The following is a 26,022-nucleotide window of genomic DNA, read 5'->3' on the forward strand; positions in this document are numbered from 1 at the left end:
GCATGTCAAATACTCTCCGAGTGTAGTTCCCCACTCTCAACACCAAAAGGAAAACGGAGGGCAAAGGACTTATGCAATCCCTTCCCAGTGTCCCCACCCCCAGCCATATTGTATTCTGCACACATGCTGAAACATTAGCATCGGCTGATTTGGAAGGAATATTGGAAATGAAGTGATAGCAGAGTAAATGTCAATGCATTCAGTGTGACACCGTGAGCACCAGATCTTAAACAGCTTCATCATTGTGGCATTTACTGTATCCTGAAATAATATTAATCCCACTGTTGTCCTTCTTGATGGAATCATCCGTGAATATGGTTTATGGGCCTGGCCAAAGTGATAATAGGTTAAAAGAACAGCCCATCCAGTGTTCCACTAAATTAAGGTCGCTTCATGGAATTTAATGAAACAAGTGCTGCATGGGGTTTTCAAAGGACGTTCTTGTAATTCATGTCTATTTAGGGCTCCTGATAACCAGAAACCTAATTTCTTAGAGTAAAATGGTTTTTTGTAAAGCCTGGTCATAGAGAAAAAGAAAAAACTTTAAAGAGCAATAATCAACTGTAATATTTTGTTGTTTCAAATCCAAAGTTTAAGCAAAAGAAAGTTGGGAGGGAGGCAATGAGACATTTTGAATAAAACAAAATACGAAAATTCATCAGATTCATATGTCATTTTGCAGTTGAGGGCTGAAATAAGGATCTTGTCCTACCTGCTCCCATTAGCCACATACCCAGAGAAATAAAAAGATCTTGGGTTAGAGAAGGCCATGGCATGCTAGACATGATGAGAATTGAAAGAACTGTTCAGACGTTGAGAATGGTAAAGGGAAAACAATAACAAATGTCCCTGCATGTCTATTTCCATTTCACCAGCCAAGGCCAAACAGGGCTCAAGGGTTTAAACCTTCTCTAAGAAAGCCGTAACCCCAGATTCATGCCCTTGGAAGTATAGGAATATTCCATTGCCCCTGTCAAAGACTGAGCCAAAAGTATCAGACAATCACAAATATTTATTTTGCAGCCAATATGGATAGTAGGACATTCCATCTATGTTTTAGTGTAGAGGTAAGTCCCAAAGGGATGCTTCAAGTTCTTTCTGGACTGTGCCTTTTTCTTATTCCCTATGACCAATGACTTCATATATTTTTGTTGGGGGGAGGTCACAAACTCAAATAGCAACAGAGGTCAGACAGGTAATTTACATAGGTGAAGTGGGCTAGGTGAAATAGACAAAAGAGCCTGGTTGGTACTGTGTTCAACAGGGCAATGTGTGTCCCTTTGATATGGAAAAGCTGACATTTGAGCTCCTGATAATTGTTTCCATGCCAGAACCTTACACTTAGTGTTGCTAGAGTTTCTGACTTTTCAAAACATTCCAGAAACTTCATCTTTGTAGTCTAGCTATAGAAATATTCTAGCTTTAAAGGGGCACCATTTAAAATTTTGTTTCTAAATGTTACAGGACATCATGTATATGGGCTGTGGCTCTAACTCGGCTTATAAACTGAGAATCTGTGACTGTGTGTCAGCGCTACAGCTAAGGAACATCATTTAGGCTTTGAAGCACTAGATTGGAAAAGAGAATGTAGTATTAAAAATAAACCCAGAAAGTATATCTAATAAGCATGCAAAAAACAATCGTTTGATTTTTATCACATTAAATAAAAAGAAGTCACTTCTTTTCTATCTCAACCATTTTCTCTCTGCACTGGGCCAATTCAGTCAATTTTCAGTTAAATTTGCCTTTTAGGCAAATCTTTGCAAGGCTCCTGAGGTCAAGGTTATTTTCTCTGACTTCAGGCAGGTGGGAGGGACTATAGCCACCCACCACCTTCTGAGGGACACTTGCCGTGAGTTTCCATGAATAAGTCTTCCTTCCTATCTCTATATGGTGAATCACCAAAGTCTATTCTGAACTGCCCCTGTCACTAAAAATGTGTGAGGATGTCTCTCTCAGTAAATTTCAGTTATACCTCTCAAGACAAAACTGGGTTAATCACTCAGAAAGTTGGCTGTCTTTTAAGAGCCCAATTTACTCTGACCCAGGAGATACATATGTAATATATTCAGCACAAGCTGCCACAGCAGCCTCCCCAATCCCCAGCTCAGGCATGGCAGGACAGCCCAGTTTTTCAGCTTCTAAAAATGCTGACGATGTAATCTGCCCACAGACAAGTGCCCAGGTGTCCTCTGGGAAGATGTCCCCTAGCTGGAAACCAAGTAGAGGACTGTACCAAGGGCATGCACTAACCCTTGCAGTGGGCAGGACAGAAGAAAATGGCAGAAATTGCAGCAGCCATGCAAGTCCTCTGGGTTGGAGCAGAGTGATAGCGCCAGCTGTCTGGATTTTCCAGGAGACAGCACAGAGTGAAAGTGCAAACCAAGAGCCAACCTCACCGTACAAGGCCAGCCTCAAGTATGTCTTTACCCTGACACATCGTTTCTCCCCAGCATCCCTCCATCTCCTCCTATGAGCTCATAGCAAGTTCAGTCTGTGCTCGGTGACACCTTGTCTTGCTTTACTATTTAACTCTTTCTGTGTCTATGCCTGAGCTGAATTATGAGCTTTTAAAAATTAGGGTATATTTGTGATATCTCTTTATATTCGACACAGAGCTAACACTGAGCCTTAAGTGTTGATGGGGCTCAATTAATATTTATGGAAGGGAGATGAAGTGGGAGGTAGGGGTTAGCAGATGTAGACTATTATATATAGAATGGATAAACAACAGGTCCTACTGTATAGCACAGGGAATTATATACAATACCCTGTGATAAACCATATTGGAAAATAATATAAAAAAAGAATGTATATATATCAAGGAGTCACTTTGCTATACACCAGAAATTAACACAACATTGTAAATCAGCTATACTTCAGTTAAGAAAAAAAGAACCTCAGCAAGAAAAAAAAAAATTATAGAAGGGAAGAGAGGAGTTGTCCACCAACACATAAAAGTCAAACTCAACCACTGAGAAGAATTCCACTGCATAAAGGACATAGTCAGAAGCAGGAAAATCAGCCCACCACCCATCAATTAACAAAGAATTTATAAAATGTGATTTTCAGGGTGACATCTCAAGCTCCTGGTCACAAGAACCTGGAGGGAAATGGTGATGTGATTTCTACTCAATCTTGTGATACCATCTTAGTCAATTCTTAGAATATTTATTGGGTCCAATCATGCCAGCAACAAAAACCTATAGGAATATATCCCTTGAAATATGCACAAATGACTGCTGCTTGATGAAAATATATTTATTATTTTATCCAATATTTATCCATTTGTTTCTAGTGAATCTAGAAGGAAGTCATTAATGATGTGACTTTTTTGACTTCCCAAAAATGAAAAAAATGGAATCTGTTTTGGCAAATATGAGAATATGTTTTCAGTGCAACCCAGGTCAATAGGAATCAGCATGATCTCCAAAAATCAGTGCTGGACAGTTCAGGTCCACCCTCCCTTCTGCTGGCTCAGACTCCCTCCCCCTTGCTCCAGGTCACTGTATTAACCTTCCCGTGGGGGCTCTTTCCACATATAATTGAGGTTAATATGCCATCTGAACTAAGAAGAAGCAGGTAAGGTTTGGGGCTTCAAAGTAGAGAAAGACAATTCATAGGAAGACGAGAAAAGCAAATATTTGGAAAACAAACGTTTGCCATGCAGATAAGTCTTTCTGATATAAAAACTTATATCTGACAATAGTTCTCTTCCTGGTACAGGTCCATATCTAAATTCTTTTAGGCAGTTAAGGTGTTACCAGACCAAACATGGGTCTGCTGGCCTGCTGCATAGCAAAGCCAATTTGTGTTGTGGTGAAGGAAAGTACAGTGTTTGCTTATTGCAGGGCCCAGCAAGGAGTATGGGTGGCTTGTGCTCAAAAGACCCAAACTCCCCAATGTTTTTCAGAAAAGGGCTTAATTTGAAAGGCAACATTTGGGGTGAGAGCTGCAGGGGGAATGACTTTCTTCTGATTGGTTGGTGGTGAGGTAACAGGGTGATATTTGGGGAATCTTATTCATCAACCTTCTGGTTTCAGCCAGTCTGGGGTCTACGTGCTTGTGCTCAGCATGAGGTCACCATCCTCCACCTGGGTGGGGTATCTTAGTTCCTGCAGAACAACTCAAAGATATGTGTCAGACTGTTATGTATTCAATATATTCCTGGAGAAGGAACTCTGTTTTATTGCTGAACTATTATTTCTTGACTTCTTTTCCTTTGTTTCTGCATTCCCTCACTTCTCTAATTAATAACTGCTTAAATGTCTCTTTGGAATTCAGGGAAGGCTTAGGAGACTAAAGGCTTTTTCTACAAACAAGAAACAGGGGGCACAGAGGGGCTTTTGTAGCCAGTAGGCCCCGCAGGATCCTGTTCGGTTTTGAAGCGGGGAGGTAAGATGCTCTTCCTGAATCTGCTGGCCCCTGCCTTCAAGCTCAAAATAATCCACATGCCAAAGTGGCACATTCTGGGGTGGCGTATTCTGCTCCACCCCCATGACCTATGTAAGCAAACCAAAACCTAAGCCTGCAAATGTCTCAAGGTAATGAAATCAAAACCTAAGGACAACCAATCGCAAACAGCCAACTAAGCTTTAAGCTATAGCCAATCAAAAGTTTCCTTTCTTTGTTTCTGTACCTTTTCTATTTAAGGCTTTCCCCGGCTCCTGATGGTGGAGCGCTTCTACCCATTTCCAATTTGAGGCTGCCCAAACCAAATTGATTTTTGCTCAAACAAACTAAAAGTTTTAATATGCCTCAGTTTACATTTTAACTGCAGAAACCTGACTGTGCTACATAGGCAAAGTTCATGATCAACCAAAAGCAAGTCACTTAGTGCTTCTTCTACACCAGGCGTTGTTATCTACTTCTTGGGGAAAACAACGGTGAAGAGGGTTCTTGTCCTTTTATCACTTACAGTGACCTGGGAAGATAAGAGCCACACAACAGAGGACAATGCCAGTTGTGGTCAGTGTAAGGAGCAGCTGCCACTGCACAGACACCCTCTTCCCTCCTTCTGAATTTGGGAACAAGGTGGAGGGTGATCCTCTCTGGAATTGAAACCATTAGGGACAGGGTCTGCCATCTGCAGAAGTAATCCACTTGGCTTTGTCTCATTTGGCTGTTATGTTTGCCTTTGAACCATAACCCCTTCCAGCTACCCCTCACCACACACACACACACACACACACACACACACACACACACACACACTTTTTTCTGCCTCCTTCCACTTCTTTCCACTTGTTTTCCCATTTCTTCTCCTTTCTGAGCCTCTCTCCACACTTTCCTTTCCACTGTGCTTTTCTATAGAAACAGGTCTCTAATGCGACACCCTGGGGTCCTGCAGAAAGTGTGCATTGAGAGATGGGCAGAGGGTGGGAGGCATCAAGACTGAGTTCTTTAAATAACACTTAATGAACAATAAACACAATCCAGCCCAGCCAAACTGGTACTTAGCTCCTAAGTACCCAGTCAATGGCCCATCTGTCATATTGTTAAGACCTTTAGAAGCTGTTTAACAAAATGTTAAATGAGATGACATTCAGCAGGCAGCAAAATGCTTGACTGCCTAATGCAACACCAAAGAGCTGGCCTGGTGGCAGTGTCTGATATAATGCTTTGTATTCCCCTCCCAAGAACCCAAGAGCAGAAGGTCTCCCTGCCTGTCACTTCCTATCTCGGTAAAGTGAGCCTGGGGTGGGAAGGACACGATTACCATTGCCAAGGAGGCCCCAGCTGGCTGATGAGATGCTTTTCTGAAGAAGCATGACAGAGAGAGGGCACCTGGAAATAAAGCCAGGAGAGAGAGAGAGAAAAAACAGTAATTCATCAGCAGTTTCATTCTCTCCTCTTCCTTGTCTCCAGTGGACTCTACCTCTCTCTCTGTTGGCCTTGCAGGAAGAAGTCAGGGGTGATAATGAGAGTTGACTTTTTCTAAGAGCTGAAATATGAAGCCAATTACTAAGGGGAAGATTTCCAGCAAGTTGGCTCCTGATAGCTCACATTTATCTGCTTTAGATTTGCATAGTCGGGAGGAGAGGCTCGGCTTTGGTCCAGGTAGCAAAAACAGAATCTGTTCAGCAGGAGGTGAATGACTTATTCAAGTTACCTTCAACCTTTCTACCCAGAGTTCAACCATGAAAGGCAATAACAAACAAATCACAAATCTCACAAAAAAATTTTTTAAGGGAAAGGGAGGAAAAGGTTAAAAAAAAAAAGGACTTTTCCCCTTTGACTGATGCTGTAAGAGGCTTCTTTCTCTACAAAGAGGAGAAAGCCCCAAAACCGTTGTAATAACAAAGTTCTTCACTGGAAAGTAAGCTTCCAAAGTCTTTTCATTTCCTTCTTCCTTTTCAACTTAGAATTCCCTGGCCTTTCTACCATTTTCAAATGCTTACTTCAAGGACTAAATATCCAGCAAATTTAATCAGCCCTCAGAACCCTACAGGAAATAGAAATGGTACTGTCACCTTGCCGGATAGAAAACTAAGATCTAGTCTTACTGAAATAAATCCTCCACCTATAAAGTCATCTTGCATAGCTCAACAATAAAAAGACAAATGTCCTAATAATCCAATTCAAAATGGGCAAAAGATTTGAACAGACATTTCTCCAAAGAAGATACATAAATGGCCGATAAGCACATAAAATGATGAAATGATGCTTGACATCGTTAGCCGTTAGGGAAATGCAAATCAAAACCACAATGAAATACCCCTTCACATGCACTAGGATAGCTACAATCAAAAAGACAGATAATGACAAGTGTTGATGCAGATGTGGAGAAATTTGAACCCTTCCATTGATGATGGGAATGTAAAATGATACAACAGCTTTGGGCTATAGTTCCTCAAAATATTAAGCGTGGAGTTACCACATGACTCAGCAATTCCACTCATAGGTATATACTCAAAAACAATGAAGACATACGTGTAAATGAAGATTTGCACAATAATGTTCATGGCAGACTTATTCATAATAGCCAAAAAGTGGAAACACCCCAAATTTCCATCAACTGATGAAAAATAAACAAAATGTGGAATAGTCATACAATGGGATATTATTCAGCCACAAAAAAAATGAAATATTGATATGTGCTACAGTATAGATGAACCTTGAAAACATTACGCTAGGTGAAAGAAGCCAGTCACAAAATACCACATACTGAATGATTCCATTTATATGAAATGTCTAGAATAGGCAAATCTATAGAGACAGAAAGTAGATTAGTGACTGGTTAGGGCTGGAGGGGGGCTGGGAGACAGAGATGGTGGTTATGAGGAGTGACGGCTAATGGGTACAGTGTTACTTTTACGGGTGATAACAGTGTTCTTAAAGTAATTGTACTATTGTAAATATACTAAAAAACAGTTGAGTTGTAAATTTTAAATGGACAAATTCTATGGTATGTGAATTATATTGCAATAAAGCTGATAAAAAAGAAAAAAATAATCAAAACATTTTTTAATCCCTGCATTAGTTTGCTGGGCTACCATAACAAAGTACCACAAATTGGATGACTTAACAGAAATTTATTGTTTCACAATTCTGGAGACCAGAAGTTCAAGTTTAAGATGTCAGCAATTAGGTTCCTTCGAGGGCTGTGAGGAAAAATCTGTTCCATGCTTCTCCCCTAGTTTCTGACAATTTGCTGGCAATATTTGGCAGCCCTTGGCTTGTAGAAGCATGTCTCCAATTTCTGCCTTATCTTCACATGCTGTTCTCCCTTTGTGATTGTCTTCAAATTTCCCCTTTTTATAAGGACATCAGTCATATTGAATTAGGTTCCACCCAAATGAGCTCATTTTAACTTAATTACCTCTGTGAAGACCCTATTTCAAATAAGGTGATAATTCTGGGGTACTGGGGGCTAAGACTTCAACATATGACTTCGGGAGGGACATAATTTAACTTGTAACAGTCCCATTCAAAGGATTTAAAGTTGGCTGAGACATGGTCCCTACAAGCTCACAACTGATTGGGAGATTTTAAATCTAGCACCAGACCCTAGAATTTTCTCTCCCATGTCTCTTGTTAGCCATTAGGCCTGGACTCTCTTAGGGAATTATCTATGAGACTGTGTATCATTCAGGATAACCTAAGTTACTATATGGTAACGAAACTTCAAAATCTCAGTAGCTTATGACAATGAAGACCATGTGGATCAGTAGAGATTCTTCATAGTCTTTCAGTGACTCAGGATGATAAAGCTTCTACCATTTGCCACAAATTCATAACATGTCTCATTATCTCTAAGCAAAGAAGGAAAGAGCATGAAGACTCACACAGTGTCTTAAATGCTTCACCATCTCACAGTTACCGAACCAAACTTGGGTTTGTTCATTCATCACACAACAAAGAGAATTTACTGCCATCGGGTTGTGGTGAAGGAAAGTGTAGAGTTTATTGCAGGCACCAAGCAAAGAGAATGGGCAGCTCATGCTCAAAAGACCTGAACTTCCTGATGGCTTTCAGAGAAGGGTTTTTAAAGGCAAGGTGAGGGAGAGAGTCTCCAGGCGCGTGATCAGCTCATGCACCATTCTCTGATTTGTTGATGGTGAGGTAACAGGATGGTGTCACAGGGGTTGACATCATCAATCCTCAGACTCCAGCCAGTCTGGGGGCTACATGTTCATGGTCATCTTGCAGTTAACTTCTTCCATCTGGTGGGGGGTTTAGCATCTGCAAAACAACTCAGGAATGTGCATCAGACACTTTTATCTATGTCCCTCAGGGAGGAATTAAAGATTCTGTGGCTCTACTTAAAGATTATGGCTGATCTATTTAAATTGTCACCAGTTTTCCTGGCCTAACTGCTATTTTTTGTTACTACGTGTTCACATTCTTCCAATCATTAATTCTTGAGCCAGCTTTTTGTGGCTCAGGGGAGCCCTGATAGACTACAGTTTTCTACAAACAAGAAGCAGGCAGAGGATATGGCGGCGGGGGGGGGGGTCTGTCCCAGGAAGACCCCATAGGACCCTGCTCAGTTACATCACTTTCACTCAATGACCAAAGTGAGTCACATGGCCATGCGTACGTAACCTCAAGGTTCTGGGGAAGTGCCATCCTCCAGTGGGCCTGGATGGAAAGAGCCAGAAGTGCTGAGGAACAGCCTTGATTGATCTCTACCACAGACAGAATCTGAGGGCTCAGGATGGCTCTTTCTGCCAAAAAGTGGCTTTATCCTGAACCAGTGTAAGTCCCAGCTCAGACACACACTTATTTTTTTAATCGTGATTTTCTGGCATTATTTAGAGAAAAAGGGATTGAACAAGACAAGCAACTCATCTCCCAGCTCGGCTAATTACCAAAAAGTCACTTCTCATGTATTCTCTCAGAAAACACTTATGAAGGGTCTTTTAAGGCCAGGCATCATGATGTTACCTTGGGGATAAAAGGCTGAACAAACCATCTCAGTTTCCTTATCTGAAACAAATAGGGTCTGAGTAGCTCAAAGAATACTCAAAGGTAGAAGTTTATATACCAACTTAACAAAAAAGTGGGGGAAGTATCAGGGCTTCAATGCGAAAGTATGCAAGGTTCTATTGGGGTGTTTTGATGTTAATGGGAATGGGCCGTTGGTTTGTCTCCTTCCTGGACTTCGAAGTGAACTCTCTTGGAGGGGAGTTAATGGCAGCTCTATTTTCTGGAAACGCTAGTTTAGTTAGATAAGAAAAGTTTAGATGAGATTTCAAATGTTTTTCACTGTCAAATAATCTTTATGCCCAAACTGTGATTCCTTTACTACCAAGTCCCCACATGATGCTGGTGCTGCTGGTCCACGGACCACAGTTTGAGTTGCAAGAGCCCAGAGACCATCTCAAAGTCACCTCCAGCTCTCTAACTCTGGGATTCTACATTGCTCTGAGGGAAGAAAATATATACTATCAAATATCCTGGACAGGCTATTCTTCATAAGAAATAACATATCAGGATAAAGGCAGTCAGGGACAACGTAGTTCTACCATCCCAGTTACTCAACATCCAAAGACTCTGAGCTGCCTATACCCAGCAGGCAAGCCCTAATTGTCATAGGAACAGAGGACTGTCCAGCTCACCAGGCCACATCCTACTGGGGAGACTATTACATGCCTGAATTCAGGACTCCTTCAACCTGTGATATACACCAAACCCCACCCCGACCCCAGCCCCACCCCATGCCGAGCTGGGTTCCACAGCCTGGGCTAGTCCTATCCCACTGCTGCCAAGAGCATAATATCCTGTTGTTGATCTCAATAAGAAAAATCCATTTGAAATGGGATCCCTGGGTATAGGTACCAAACGGACTCTTTATTAAATACTTTCTGATACCTGAATTTCTGCCCTTATACCTACCACTCTCCTTGCCAGTCAGGCTGTTGTCTGAAACACAGCCAGATGGGAGACATTCAATAAACTGGCTAGCTCTTCCCCCATAATACTGAGATTTACAGTGTTAATTTAAAGCCCTCAGACATCTGTGACACCACACCACCTTGGCCAATTTTTTCTCAAGGAGCTGTATGGGTTTTCTAAAGAATTCACTGTTAGATCAATATTAGCTTTAAAGGAAAAGTTGCACCCTGAAGTCAAAGCAACGATATTGCTGAACTACACTCTAATAATTCTGTGTGATGGGAAAAACGCTTACAGGTAAGTGCCAGTCCTAGAAAAGTTAGGAAAATCACTCAAGTTGCTCCTACTTTCAATTGGGAGGTTGGGATTGACATATACACACTACTATATATAAAATAGATAACCAATAAGGACCTACTGTATAGCACCGGGAACTCTACTCAGTACTCTGTAATGGCCTATATGGGAAAAGAATCTGAAAAAGAGTGGATATATGTATAACTGATTCACTTTGCTGTACACCTGAAACTAACACAACATTGTAAATCAACTATACTCCAATATAATTTTTTTTAAAAGTTGCTCCTACTTTTAAAGGTGATCAGGAATAGGAGACTTTGACTTTAATGTCAAAATATGTCTTTCCCACTATATAGAAGAATTATAAATACAAATGTGTGCATAAGGAAGGAGGGGAATCTTACTGTAATAATGGAAAGAACTTGGACCAAGTGTCTCTAGAATAGTGCTGTCTAATAGAACTTTCTGCGGCAATGGAAATATTCTCTTTATATTGTCCAATATGATGGCCATTGGGCATTTGAAGTGTGGCTAGTGAACTGAAATGTTCATTTTATTTTAACCAATTTCAATTTAAATGGCCATGCGTGGCTAGTGACTACCATACTGGGCAGTGCAACTCCATATGCTGTTCCAAGGGTGTGACCTTGGGCAAGTCATTAAACCTCCATGAATTCCACTTTGGAGAAGTTGAGAGTAAGAGTAAGAGATGTGTGTGGTTCCTTGGAATTGTTTCACTCTATAATCCATGAATCAATACAACAGTTGCTCTTGTAGTTGGGGATGTGTTCAGATCTTTGGTTAAACTTAGGAACATTCTCTCTCTCTCTCACAACACGTTAGTGACCCAGCACGGACAGAAGCCTCTTGTGGCATATAATCTAAGTACATAACCCAACACCAGCTGCCTGGCCACCAGTGTCACTCCTACTTTTCCTCCTAACACAAGACTAAATTAAACTTCTCTTGTTCCATTTTGGCAACAATAAACCCTGGCTGACCTGCACCATGAACTCTATGTTACAATCAAGGCTATTTTACCTGCACACTGACCAGAATCCTCCAGTGTGGGGTCACAGGGCAGAGTACGGTGGAGAGTCTGACAGCGCCACAATGCCCACGTGACCCGGCCCGCAACTGGCGTGGCCCCACTCTGCGAACCTTAGTTAATTTCAGGGCTACCTCCTACGAGGTTTGAAGGGAGCTGGGAAGATCAATTACAGAAATGATTAGCATGCAAATGGCAGCAGCAGGCTACAGGCAAGAACTCTCTCTATAGGGACTGCAGAGGCCAACTGCGTTAGGAGCAAATCATCCACTATAAACTGAAGAAAAGTCACTAGCTTTTTTATCAGTGGAAAAGGAATTTCTCTCACTATTTTAAGTGTGTTATTCTGAAACATTTTAATCAAGTGGTAAGAACTGGAGACTTGAAATATAACAATCAAGCTGAAGGATAGAATACCATTTTGTCCAAAAGACATAGTGGAACTTCTATGTTTTATTTATTCATTTCATCTCACTCATTTTCTTTTCTGCACTTATTGGTGTCCTTGTATGACTCAAACATGAGGCCATGGACAGGTGCTAGCTTATACCAACATTTTTCCCAGTCCAGGGCACATTTTAAAAAATAAGGACATTGTAATCAATTCTTTATAAGGCTAAATTTATTCAAGTTAAAGGAGTTTCCTATTATGTTTGTCCTACTTTTGATATTAAGAAGTTCTTTCTTTTATGAAATGATTGTGATTCTAAACAGGAGTTTGATTTTCAGTTTGTTTTTGCTTTTTGTAAATATCCTTACTGGCAAAATTAACAATTAACTATTGCCAGATTTGTGTTATGTCTGTTTTGCTGGGTGAGTAAATTCCAATGTCTGGAACCCTCTGGCTTAGATATCAAGAGAGACATTCCAGATCTTGCCAGGGCCGGGTAGGCCATGGTCCATATAAGAGGACTCAGCATGGAGGTGCTTTGATCCTCCACTTCTCTGTGCTCTGTTAGTGGAAAAAATTATTCTCCTAATCCCAGGTATGGAAGAAAGAGACTTTTCTGATAGCATCACCACCCCAGTGATATCTGCTTGACACTGACCAGCCTCAAATTAAAAAAAAAATTTTTAAGTCTCTTGACAAAACACTGAGTTAGAAAAAAAAAACAAAACTATGAGTTATGCTGATTATAGACATTATAATGAACATTCTATTCATCCATCCATTCTTGGCATAGATCATGCCCCTCTGGATCAGAGTATTTACAAATGAGAGTTTCCTTCACATCACCTCCATGCTTTCTAAAAAGAGTAAAGCAAAGCCCCCCCCCCCACCGAGTTGTGCAAACTTCAAGTGTTGGGAAGAGCACAGTATCATCAGGGAAAAGGACTGGTAACCAGTACTTGGGAGAAAAATCCTTACAGGATAATCAGGATAATTTTTCTACCTTCAAGAAGCAATAAGAGGGTTTGTGTGTAGCAAGAGAAAGATGTGAATATGTGCAAGTGTGTAGAGGGTGGGTAGTGTCAGAAGCAGTAGCAAAGAAGCTGAACCCAAGAGAGCTCTTAGGACAATGACGAGGATGGGGGCTAGCGGCTCCAGATAGGAGCCAATCCAGAGCAGCTGCCTAAGCAAGATGCAAACTAAGGTCTGCAAAAAGGACACACGACAGAGGGTGAAGACTGAGGGTTTGTACTCCCCAAACCAGGAATTAGAGCATCACTGTGCCAAGCACTCTGCTGCACTCTTTGCATAGATTAATTTATGTAATCCTCACAGCAGCCCTGTGAGGCAAATGCCAGAGCTATCCATTTCCTCCTACAATGGAGGAAACTGAGGCTTGCATAGGTTATGTAACCACCTTAAGTCACAAAGCCCGTAAGTTGGGATTTGAACCCATGGTAGCATGATACCAGGGCCCTTGGTAACAGGGAAAACTTTGCTATAAGAAATACCAGGGCAAGACCTTTTCGAATGGATGCTTGAGATAGAGCAATTAGACAAGAGGACTTTGAAAGTGCTATATTCAAGGGAAGTTTTAATCATTTATGTTACCACATTAAGGCCAGTTTCCTACCTGCTCTCTGGAGATGAAAGTAAAGTAGTTTTTGGTATTTCCTTTTCTCAGAGTCACAGAATGGTAAAGCTACAAGGAAACTCAGGACACCATCTGGCCCAACTCCTTTATTTGACACTACAATAGGTCTCAGGAACATGAAATAACTATGGCGACTGTCCATACTGACAAGTCAGTGATCTGTGCACAGCTTAAGTTGACAGCCCAGGTGAAATGAGCTGATGTGTCATTTGGCATTTAACAGGATTTTGAAGGAGTTTGGAACATGCCACCCTAAAATATAACACTTGGGCATATTGATTATTTTGAGGCACTTGAGAAACAGCAGATGCAGAAAAGGCTCTGTGACCTCCTCTTTCTACCTAAAAGAAGGTCATAACATTTCCCATGAGAAAGGTACCCCCTGAACCCAGAAGAGAACACTCTTATCACCAGAGACTGGGAGTCCATACCAAAATGGATCTACCAAAAAACCTACTAAAACAACCCATATCTTCTGTTAGTTTCCCCTCATATATTTCATAGTCACTGTCCCAAAATTACTGCCACTAGCCCAAAACCCTTTGTCTTGTCACATCCCCATAATTTATCCCTCACTAGTAAGCTTTGGGGTCTGACAGCTTCTTCGGGTCTTCATTTTCCTTCTGAAGAACCCCACGTACATGTGAAAACATTAAATAAATTTGCATACTTTTTTTTGCTCTTTCTCTCTCTTATGTCAGTTTAATTCCCAGGCCAGCCACAGAACCTAAGAGGGTAGAAGGAAATTTTTCTTCCCCTACAGTTCCAACAGTGTTAAAAAATATTACACTATCATTTCAGTGCCTAAAATAAACTTGGGCTCAGAAGTATGCACTCAGGCAACGGGCTCAAAGAATTCTGTTGACTCAGAAAAACAGCAAAAATAAAACCTCTCCAATCAGCATAAGAGATGTGAATACAAAGTTGTGGGGCTCTGTGTGGTTAATAAATGGCACCAGTTTTACTTCTCAGTACATATAATCAAGTCAATAATAAATTTGGTTTAAGAATATGAACCAGTCATGGTGCATGCTTAGGTAGATTTTCATGCCTATAATCAAACAGGCTTTTCTTGTTCAAAAAGGAACTAGACATTCAGCTCCACCATATTTTACCAAGACTTAAATATGACTCAGAACTGGCTTGAATCAAAATTAGTAACCAGATATTGTTACCTAAGGCTTGGATAATTCCTTAATCTTTTCCACCTCCTTGAGAATTCTTGTCCTAAAATTCATCATGAAAGGGAGCAAAAAAGATGAGCCACTGGATATTTCTGCAAACCTTTGACTTCACACGGATCTCTATAGTTTTAGCTAATTTCTCACAAAAGCAGTGGTCTTTAACATGACTAATAGGACTTAACAGTTACATAGATTGCTGCCTCATTCTGGCAATTTACATGCAGTCTCCAAAAAGGCATATTCCAGCCGTAAACCTACAGTGTTGATTTAGATTGAAACGATAAATTCCAAGATGATAAGTAGTATCTAAAAGAAAAGAGTAAGACCCCTAAAGTGTAATATTGTGCTAACTCCCTGAAATAAATAGGTTCTCTCTGTAGAATGGTAGATTTAGGGCAGTAGGTGTATCTTGAATTAAACAATGAATTCCAAGATGAGGTTGTCATTTAAAAATCAGAATTTGTTCCTCAAAAGTCATGTGGCTAACTTTTCAAATGATCTTCATATCCAACTCTTACCAAATTACACTCTCCTTCTTTTTATTTTATTTTATTTATTTTTTTTTTGCGGTACGCGGGCCTCTCACCGCTGTGGCCTCTCTCATTGCGAAGCACAGGCTCCGGACGCGCAGGCTCAGCGGCCATGGCTCACGGGCCCAGCCGCTCCGCGGCACGTGGGATCCTCCCGGACAGGGGCACGAACCCGTGTCCCCTGCATCCGCAGGCGGACTCTCAACCACTGCACCACCAGGAAAGCCCCACTCTCCTTTTTATACAGTAAAAGGTAACCATGGCCAACATGGTATTCTGCTACCTCATGAAGACACGGATGGCAGGGTGAGAGCCGAGCAGACTAGAGATGTGGTCCAGAGCCTGTGTCACAATAGATCATCAGTCGGGTCGGGGAAAGGTTTTCAGAAACAGATATGAGTCTTGGTTTATAATCCAGGAGACCATCTTAAGGTTGAGAGGCAAGAGAGTTGGTTATGAAATTTACTGGTAAAGAGCCCACAAGAATATTTCCTGGGAGAAAACTTAAGGCTAGTAATGAAGCTGAATCAGAAACCAGAAGAACAGATGTCAGAGTCAGGAACACCTTCTCCTAGTGTTTCTAGATGTTTAATGAACAAAGTGCTCTGTGATCAAAAGCGTCTGGGCATGCGCTGAGTTAAATGTGTTTTTATGTTTTGTTATTTGACCACAACATTTTCACTCTTTTAATTATACCGGTGTCTGTCATGAATCTCCAAGAGGCATATGTAGCATATAGAGTTTCCAAACTCATTTGACCAGGAACTCTTTGTTCACTAAAGCTTCCATTGAAAGATAAGAGCATTGAGTCCCAAGAAGTTAAGAGATCTGGCCGGCATGGCATGGCCACCTAGATGCAGAGCTGGGACTAGGACCGTCCGGAGTGCCCAGTTTGTGGTTCATCACAGCAAACCACGTGGTCCACCTTTTTCTCCTCTCCTTGCTGAAGCCTGCCTTCGTTAGACACCACTGAGCTCTGGAAAATAATAGCTACACTCTTCTTCCTAACAGCAGCCCAGCCCACCCCAAGGCACTTCTGCCAAACCTTCCCAACAGGAAACCCAGGACTGTCTACCTCTGGCCCTTCCCTCCACCCGAGTTCAGGGAACAACTACAGTTTCAATTTTAACTCCTCCAGCAAAGCTACAGAGAAGCTCTTTGGTGCTTAATAGCTGATTAACTTCTCTGCCAAACATCTGAGAGCTCCATTAATTAGACAAAATGCTAAATGGTAATCTGGACAAGCACTGAAAACACCAAGACTGAGAGAGCATTTTCCCTGAGTAGGACTCACTACCTGTTACACAGGGCCCCAAGCTATGACTGGGACTCATGGAACTCTGAGTCCTGAGGTCTACCTTCTAGATCCTTCTCTTCCTGGGCCCTCCAGATGTAACCAGGAAGGAATGTTTACCTGCTTCAGCTCCTTAAGCACTATATTTTTAAAAAAGGAGGTGGAAGGGAGGGAATTGACCCTCTGCAATCTAGATTCAAACACTCCTGGCTCAAAAGCCATCAATGTCTCCTTAACACTCACTAAGCATGGTTCAAGCTCCCTGATCTGGTATTCAGGGTCTTCTACCATCTGTCCCTACCTCTCCCTGATTCTCCGACACAGAACCCTCTTTCTTACCTACACAGGACCACTTGTTTCCCCCATCATGCCTCTTCCTCTCCTACTTTCACCTAGAATGGTTCTCCTCACCCTCTCTCCCCATCTAACTAACCCACAACTGTATCTCAAGAGTCAGACTACATTCTCCATGAAACCTCACTGATCACACCTCCAGAAATTGATCTCCTCCTTCAGAGCATTTCTATACTTCTTCTTGTCTATAATTTTCATAGAATTCTTATCAGGAATCATCTTGAAATGCAATTAATTGTGCACATGTCTTATTTTCCAGACCAAATTGTAAGCTTTTGGAGACCAAGGTCACTGTCTTCAACATTTTCTACTTGACATAGTGGAGGCACTCAATGAGCGTTCAAAATCCTTTAGTTGCCCCTCTCTACCCACACTGCCCCCATAGCCTTTAGGGTAAGGTTCCAACATCTGAACTTAACATACAAACTCTTTCATAATTTTCACCTTTCCAACCTCTCCTGTCCAAGTCTACCCCTCTTGTCAAAATCCTGTCTCTAGCCATGCCAAGTTATTGAGATTTCCTAGAGGGCCATGCTGATACCTCTGTGGACATTCTCCTCTCTCCCTGGAATGCATTTCACCCATTTATCTACCTGGCAAGCTCAAGACTTGGCAATCCCACACAGGAGCCTTCATCCCTGGTCTAGGTTAGGGCCCCCTGCCTCATTGCTCACAGAGCCCCTGTAACTATGTCATGGTACCTGTAACACTTCCAGTTTACTTCTCTATATCCCCCACAACTTGAACTTCCTTAAGAGGTCCTTGAAGACAGGAATTGCATCTCATTCATTGTGCTATCTCCAGAAGAGCACAGTACCTGCATGTAGTAACCTGCATGTAGTAGATGTGGTCACCAGCCTCCAAGATGGCCTCCAAACGATCACAGCCTCCAGGTGTTCATGCTCTTGTGTATTCTCTCCCACTGAGTGTGGGCTGGAATTCCTAATGCATAGAATAATGATAATAATAAAACAACACTGAGTGACCAAGACTAGGTCATAAAAGGCAGTATGGTAGCTCTCCCTTGTGCTCCCTTGTGCTCTTAAATCACTTGTTGTGAGGAAAGCTAACCACCATGTCCTGAGCAGGACTACGCCCCATGTAGCAAGGCACTGAAACCTCCAGCCAACAGCCACATGTGTGAGCTTGGAAGAGGATCCTCTAGCCTGGGTGGAGCCTCAGGTGATTGCAGCTCTTCTGACACCTTGATTACAGCCTTGTGAGAAACCATGAAACAGAACCACCCAGCTAAGCTGTTCCCAGATTCCTGACCCACAGGAACTACAAGGTAATAAAAGTGTATTATTCTAAGCCGCTAAGTTTGAAGATTTATTGCTCACCCTTAGATAACTAATACATATTTTGGAACCTGGAAGTGGAGTTCAGCAATAACAAAAATCTCACATAATGGGAGCGGCTCTGGAACCAAGTAGTGAGCAGAAGCTACAAATCTATAGGATCTGGAGTAGATTGTCAGTGAGAGCTTAAAGTGCCTTGAACACAGTGTTTGAAGATCTTTGAACTCTGAGGAAGCTACTGGTGAGGATAATGAGGAACCTCTTTTTGGAAAGTGGAGGAAAGGAAATCCTTGCTATGTAGTGATAGAAAATTTAACAACACTGTCATCTGCAGCAAAGTGGAAAGTAGAACATGTAACTAATGAAATAGATAATCTAGCTGAGAAGATTTTCAACCAGAATGTTGAAGGGGCCAGCTGGTTTCTGTTTGCTGCTTCTAGTAAAATGCAAAATAAAAGAGATAGGCTAAAAGAACTGTTAAAACAAAAGATACCAAGACTTGCTGGTTTTGAATATTCCCAGCCTCTCCAGATGGCAAATGATACTAAAATTAAGAAATGGTTTCTAAGCAAAGATCAAATGAGGACACCCAGGAAAGCATGGTCTAAAGATAAAGCCAACAGTATAGCTACAAACTCTTCTAAGATCTCAGATCCTAAACTATAAATGCTTTGTTAAGAGAACCTAAAAGATGAAGTCCTTTTGGCCTAGAGTACTGATGAGAGAATCATGCCCTGCCTTTTTCAGTAACATTGACACTATAGTTCATATTGATAAAGCACTATATTTTAAATTTCCCAAATTTGACTCTCAAAACAACACTGTGAATTAGGACAGATATGAGTAAACAACGGACCCAGAGAGATGGGCAATTTGCCCAATATCTCATAACTAAGTCGTAAAAGAATCAGGCTCTCAGTCAAGTGTTCTTTGTCCATCATCAAGCCACTTCATTAAGTAAATAGACCCTTGAAAGTATGTCTAAAATTGTGGAGAGCAGAAAAGTTCCAAAAGCACTTGTATACAGATATTTTAACATTTTGTTTTTAAACTACATTTTTCTTTTTAGCAGAAATATGTAAGATTTATGTAACTTAGATCTCTCAGCTGCTTCCTTATCACCCAGGTCCTGGGTCCACATGCGTTGTGATTGTTTTCACTTTGCTTAAACCCTGATACAGAACAGCATGTCCTTGATTTCCTCAAGGATGAATCTACTCGCATAAGCATTAGTGACCAAGGCACATGCTATGGAAGATTTTTCAAGAGGCAGAACTTACTACAGCAAGCCATGTCAAAGTTCCCATTAACACTTCTTTCCAATGAAATAATGCCATTTGCTGCAACATGGAGGGACCTAGAGATTATCAGACTAAGTGAAGTAAGTCAGACAGAGAAAGACAAATACCACATGATATCCCTTATATGTGGAATCTGAAATATGATACCAACAAACTTATCTACGAAACAGAAACAAGACTCACAGACATACTTGTCTGTGAGTTGCCATGGGGGAGCAGGTGTCGGGGAGGGATGGATTGGGAGTTTGGGATTAGCAGATGCAAACTATTGTACATAGAATGGATAAACAGCAAGGTCCTACTGTGTAGCACAGGGAACTATATTCAATATCCTGTGAAAAACCATAATGGAAAAGGATATGAAAAAGAATGTGGGGCCTCCCTGGTGGCGCAGTGGTTGAGAGTCCGCCTGCCGATGCAGGGGATACGGGTTCGTGCCCCGGTCTGGGAGGATCCCATATGCCGCGGAGCGGCTGGGCCCGTGAGCCATGGCCGCTGGGCCTGCACGTCCGGAGCCTGTGCTCCGCAACGGGAGAGTCCACAACAGTGAGAGGCCCGCATACCGCAAAAAGAAAAAAAAAAAAAGAATGTGTATACGTGTGTGTGTATATATAGAGATATATATACCCATATATTATCTGAATCACTTTGCTGTGCAGCAGAAATTAACACAACATTGTCAATCAACTATACTTCAATAAAATAAATTTTTAAAAAATACTTCTTTCCTTCCGAGTTCCCCTTGGATTTGCTTCAAAATAAAAAGAAAGAAGAGGAAGTACATTGAAGATACAGACGAAAAAGAAATTGGCCATGGGTACCTGGGGATTCATTATATTATTCTGTCTACTTTTGGATATGTTTCAAAATTTTGTGATAAAAAGTTAAACAAACATAGTCCCCCCCTCACCCACTTTAGCTAGGAAGACTTTGGCATTTCTCTTTTGGGTCTCCTCTCTCTTTTTCTCATATTCTCTCCCGTCCACATCCTGCAACTCGACTTCCTCTTCTCTCAGACCCCCAGTTCTTCCCTCCTCCTCCTTGGCTTCCGCACTGGCTTACCAAACTGCTCACTGAATTCAACAAAACAAAGGACTCCCCAAGTAACAGGACCCACCCTCCTTCCAAGGCTGTTGAGTGACTGTCTTTTGTTACTTGAGCATCCTTTGGGGGCTTAATCCGCAGTCAAAGTGGTTTATCAAAGTAATTCTCCCAAACACCTACAGTGCTTTCCTCAAGAATACTGGTGAATAAAATTTTCTCCATCTTGTTACACTTATTATTCTGAATTCCTTTGCACTTTGTTCAAAAGAAGCCAGTCACTGAGACTTGATTTTGAGAACCAAAGCTTGTATTCAACTACTTCTGAAAAGAGTAGTTAATTCTATTTGAGTTTCTCTCCATAGCCCCATTCAAAACAGGTTGTGTGTATCTAAGAATAAATGGAATCACCACACAAGAGGTTTATTATCAGGGCGAAGCTTCGGGAAGCAACTCCCACTACTTAATGCTGAAAGGAAGGGAGAAAAAGAAGAAGGAATCCAGGCTGCAATGAATGGAAGTTGGCAGTTAAAGAGGAAGGAGGGAATGGAGAAACAGGAGGAGAGGGGGACAGGGTGGGAAATATTTGAAAAACCTCTGTCACTATCAACGCATACAACTCTCTGCTGCACCGGTTCAAAAGAAGAACAAAAACTATCCATACAAACCAGAAAGTCAGCTTTGATTTTACCCCCTCCCAAAGCCTTTGCCCTTCTTTGAGTATCTTTATTTAGACCGCATTTGGCTTTCTACTAGTTTCGTGGGGTTTTGTACTATTTTCACTGCCTCTTTTGGTTAAAAAGATAAACTTAGTCCCAAGGACCCTGCAGGCCTGTACAGTGACCTATGATCCTTTACTCTGCCTGCACAGGGTAGGTGTTTGATGTTTAAATCACCCTGAGCCTATTTTTTTTGTTCTTGTTTGTTTTTGTGAAACACCCCAGTTTTCTTGCTGCTGCACCTGCCGAGCAAAAAAGGCCTGAGATACAGAGAAACTGGTCCCTCTGAAGGGCACCAAGGGCCGATTATGTCAACAATCTCCCCGACCTGAAAGGAGCTGGCCTGACGGGTCCCGAGTTGTCAAATGACAATTGTGACTCCCTGCATTTCAAGAGTCATGAACAAATGGTTCCATCTGAAGCCCTCTGGGTAATAGTAGCCTTTTGAGGTTATGATATCTCTGGACGGAACTCAATAAGAGAAATTCACTTTCAATTGAGTCCTTGGAACAGAGCCAGGCAAGCTGAACAATACAATATGCTTCCCAAGAAAATTGGACCGATCCTCTTTCTTTTTCTCCTTCTTTTTGCTTTCTGCTTCTAACCTTGTTCACATGTTACCTCTTCCCACTTCCACTCCCTCCTTCTTTCAGGGGACAGCAGAGCTTTTAAAAATAAAACCCAGCACTTAAATAAGAGCAGTTTGTATAGAATGACACAGCTCCCATGTGACAGCCTTGAGAATTCACTCTCTCCTCGGCTGACCTTTGCGACTTCTACCAGGAAAATGGCACAGAGCCACTGTGAAGGGGAGACCGGGGATTATCACAACCACCAATCTTCCATTACTGGTTCATATAAAGAGTTTGACTCTTTTCTTTCTATTTTTTACTTTTAAACTGAGAGGAGGTGAAATGTACAAAGCCTGCCCAAACACCAAGGCCTAACTGCTGGCTTTTTTTCTCTCGATAACTCTCTGCCTCTCTGTCTCTCTCTCTGTCTCTCTCTCTCCCCTACCTCCGTGTGTGTGTGTGTGTGTGTGTGTGTGTGTGTTCTTCTCTTTCTCTCTTCCCCTCTTTTTGCTTGGTTTATTCCTCATTTTGCCAAGATTTTCCTCTGAATAATTATTATTTCTTGGTCTGGAAAATGTTGTAATTCTCTTTGTCTTTTGCATTTGATCATCCAAGTGGATTAATGTGGGTGTTAAATGGGTGGAAGAAGTCGTTTTCTTTGTCAAATTCTGTTAATCATCCTTCTGATTTCACACTCTCATTCTCCCCACCCACACACATCCCTCCGGCCCCAACAGAAATGGTGTGGGTGTGTTTCTTCTCCAATGCTGTTTCCTTTTTGGAGAGCAGTCCATCTGAAAGCCAGGAATGAGTAGACGTGCAGAAGAGAACCCCACACCTATGTACGGCTTTGTATCTACCAGGAAGGGGTGTGTGAAAGGGATGGGAGGGGTGTGTGTTTGCACGTTTCTCTGGATCTGTCTACAACTCCAGCTTCAAATTTGTTCCTCTGAAAATCTCTCTGGTTCTATTATCTCCAGGTCAAGGGGCTGACTTTGGATTTTGTTTGTTTTTTCTCTCAGAAAAAGCATAGAGGAGGCAGCCATTATGTAATATTTAAACCAACAGAGTGAAGGCCAACCACCCCAAGCCCAAAGCTCTGGTCCTCTGGTGAGTTCAAAATCATGTCTTCTTCTAACCTCAGGTGCAGAACCTTTGACTGGACTCTTTCCAGAAGGTTCTACCGGCCCACCACCCACAGGCCCTCCTTCCCCAGCCCCTGTTCCCTGCATGGATTCTTACAGAACCATGCTTTGGTGAACTGGGCATGATGATTTAGAGCCTTAGAGGCTATCATGTGTGGGTGAATGGGAAAATACTCTGACTGAAGGAAAAGCTACTTTGAAGGGCTTGGTCCACCCTTTCAGGAGGCAGTATCTGGGGGGAAGAGTGCCTGGAAGGCAAGCAGCCCAGCAAAGAAATTCAAAGATATTTGACCAACCAGTATTAAAATAGTTAATAGAGCTAAGAGTTTGATTGGTGTCTGAAAGTTGCAGTCCCTGAAATCAAGTGTATTTGAGGACAGACCTGTGATGTATCTCCTTGTAATCCAAATAGTTCCATAATGTTCCTAGAGTCATCAAGTCTTTATCCTCATCCCCGCAAAGTTCCTACCCTACTAATAATGATAAACTCTTAGGTAGAGAAACTAGCTGCTGTTAAAGCCTTCCTACACCAACCCTGTCCATGAAGCTCCAAAAACTATGACATTCCAGGCACCAATGGGGGAGTCCCTGTGTATCAGCAGAGAAAATTGATGCATGCTGCTACCTGCATGTGACCATATGGTCATCCAGCCATCAAGATGACTGGTCTCAACAATTCCACTCCTAGGTATATATCCAAAAAAACAAAAACAAAAACCCACTCATTTGAAAAGATACATGCACCCCAATGTTCAGAACAGCATTATTTACATTTGCCAGTATATGGAAATGACTTAAGTGTCCATCAACAGATGAATAGATAATGGATAAAGAAGATGTGGCATATATATATATATATATATATATATACACACACACACACACACACACACAGAATACTACTCAACCATAAAAAAGAACAAAATTTTGCCACTTGCAGCAACATGGATGGACTTGGAGGGCATCATGCTAAGTGAAATAAGTCAGACAGAGAGAGACAAATACTTCATGATATCACTTATGTGTGGAATCTAAAAAATACAACAAACTAGTGAATATAACCAAAAAGAAGCAGACTTACAGATGTAGAGAACAAACTAGTGGTTACCAGTGGGGAGGGGCAATATAAGGGTGAGGGAATGGGAGATATAAACTACTGGGTGTAAGATAGGCTACAGGGATGTATTGTACAACACAGGGAATATAGCCAATAATTTGCAATAACTGTAAATGGAAAGTAACCTTTAAAATGGTATAAAAAATGAAAAAGGTGACTGGTCATCATGATGCATCTGTTATCTACCTAGTCAAAGATAAAAAATAGATTTTTACCTCAAGTTCCAATTTTGATTGACTCGTAATGGCTATCTCCAAAGCTGTACTGAAAAAGATCCTGAAGCTACATCAAAACCTAGCAGACAAGAATACTGAGATCAATAGATAAACAACAAGGACCTACTGTATAGCACAAGGAACCATATTCAATATCTTGTAATAACCTATAATGGAAAAGAATATATATATATTCTTTTTCATATATATATACATATATATATATATATATATATATATATATATATAACTGCTGTACACCTGAAACTAATGCAAAATTGTAAATCAACTATACTTCAATTTTAAAAAAAACGAGAGAGAGAGAAAAAAAAGAATACTGAGATCAATTAGCTATGTCTGCCACGGGTTAGAGTGGTAACATGGATGCTGCCTATTAGCCATTCCTGACAAGGGGATTCCAAAGTCTAGAACAGAAAACTTCACATCAATGTTTCAAATTCTGTCAAGTGGAAAAGCCCTGTGTTTTTCCAGAACAGTGTTTCAACCATGTAAAATGCTGTTCTTCTCTAAGCTGCCACTGATTGAATATCTGTAGTATGCCAGGCACTATGGTGTGATCAGTACTTACGTTATTTCATTCAATCTTTATTATAACGCTGCGAGGTAGGTGTTATCCCCATTTTGCAGCTGACAAAATATCAGTTCAGAAAGGTTAAATAACTTTCCCAAGGATTCTTAGGCAATAACTGGTGAAGCCAAGACCTGAAGGCAGTCTGCCGTGAAATCTAAAGGCAAGGATCCTGCCATAAATCCTGCTGCCTCATTGGGATTAGAAGACACAAAGGCAGAATCAGGGAGCAGGAATCCTTGGCAGTTTGCTGCCAAGCCTTACAGCAAAGTCTTCAAGCTGCCCATCATTCTTTTTGGCTCCTGACAGCTCCAGCTAATTGTCTGCCATTAGGCAGTTGAGATTTTTAATTACAGTTATATTCAGCTGAGCTGAAATTTCAGCTAATTATAATTGAAATTGAGGGCTAAAAGCAAGTTTCAAAGGTCATCCAGCAGTGTTCTTCGTGTGTATATGTCTTTGTTAATGCTGTGTAAGTAATAAGTGTATATGGTTTAAAAAATCAAATACTATATGAAAAGACTTACATTGAAAATTGGTGACCCCTCCTGTGCCCCACCAAGTCCTGCTTCCCAGAAGCAAGCACTTTTAATCATTTCTATTTTTATTTCTCCTGGTGGTTACTTCCAATCTCTATATAATAGATACATAGCTCAATTTCTTGATTTACCATCTTTAGATATTATCTACTGACTTCCACTACGATGGATGACAATTTAACTCACCTGCACCACCTCTTCCTTACTGCCCCTCCCCCTCCTCATCCCAATTTAGTTACACCTCCATTTTCAGTTCTTCCTCTTGACATCGGCAACTTCAAGTGGCATATTAAAGCCTCACTTCTTGTTCCATCAACTTTTCACAGCTATTCCCTTCTTCTTCTCTTCCATTCCCCAACCTGTGACAGCTATACCTGTAATGTTTACATT

This window comes from Mesoplodon mirus, assembly GCF_964341445.2.
Source record: "Mesoplodon mirus genome assembly, chromosome: 14".
Taxonomy (NCBI): Eukaryota; Metazoa; Chordata; class Mammalia; order Artiodactyla; family Ziphiidae; genus Mesoplodon; species Mesoplodon mirus.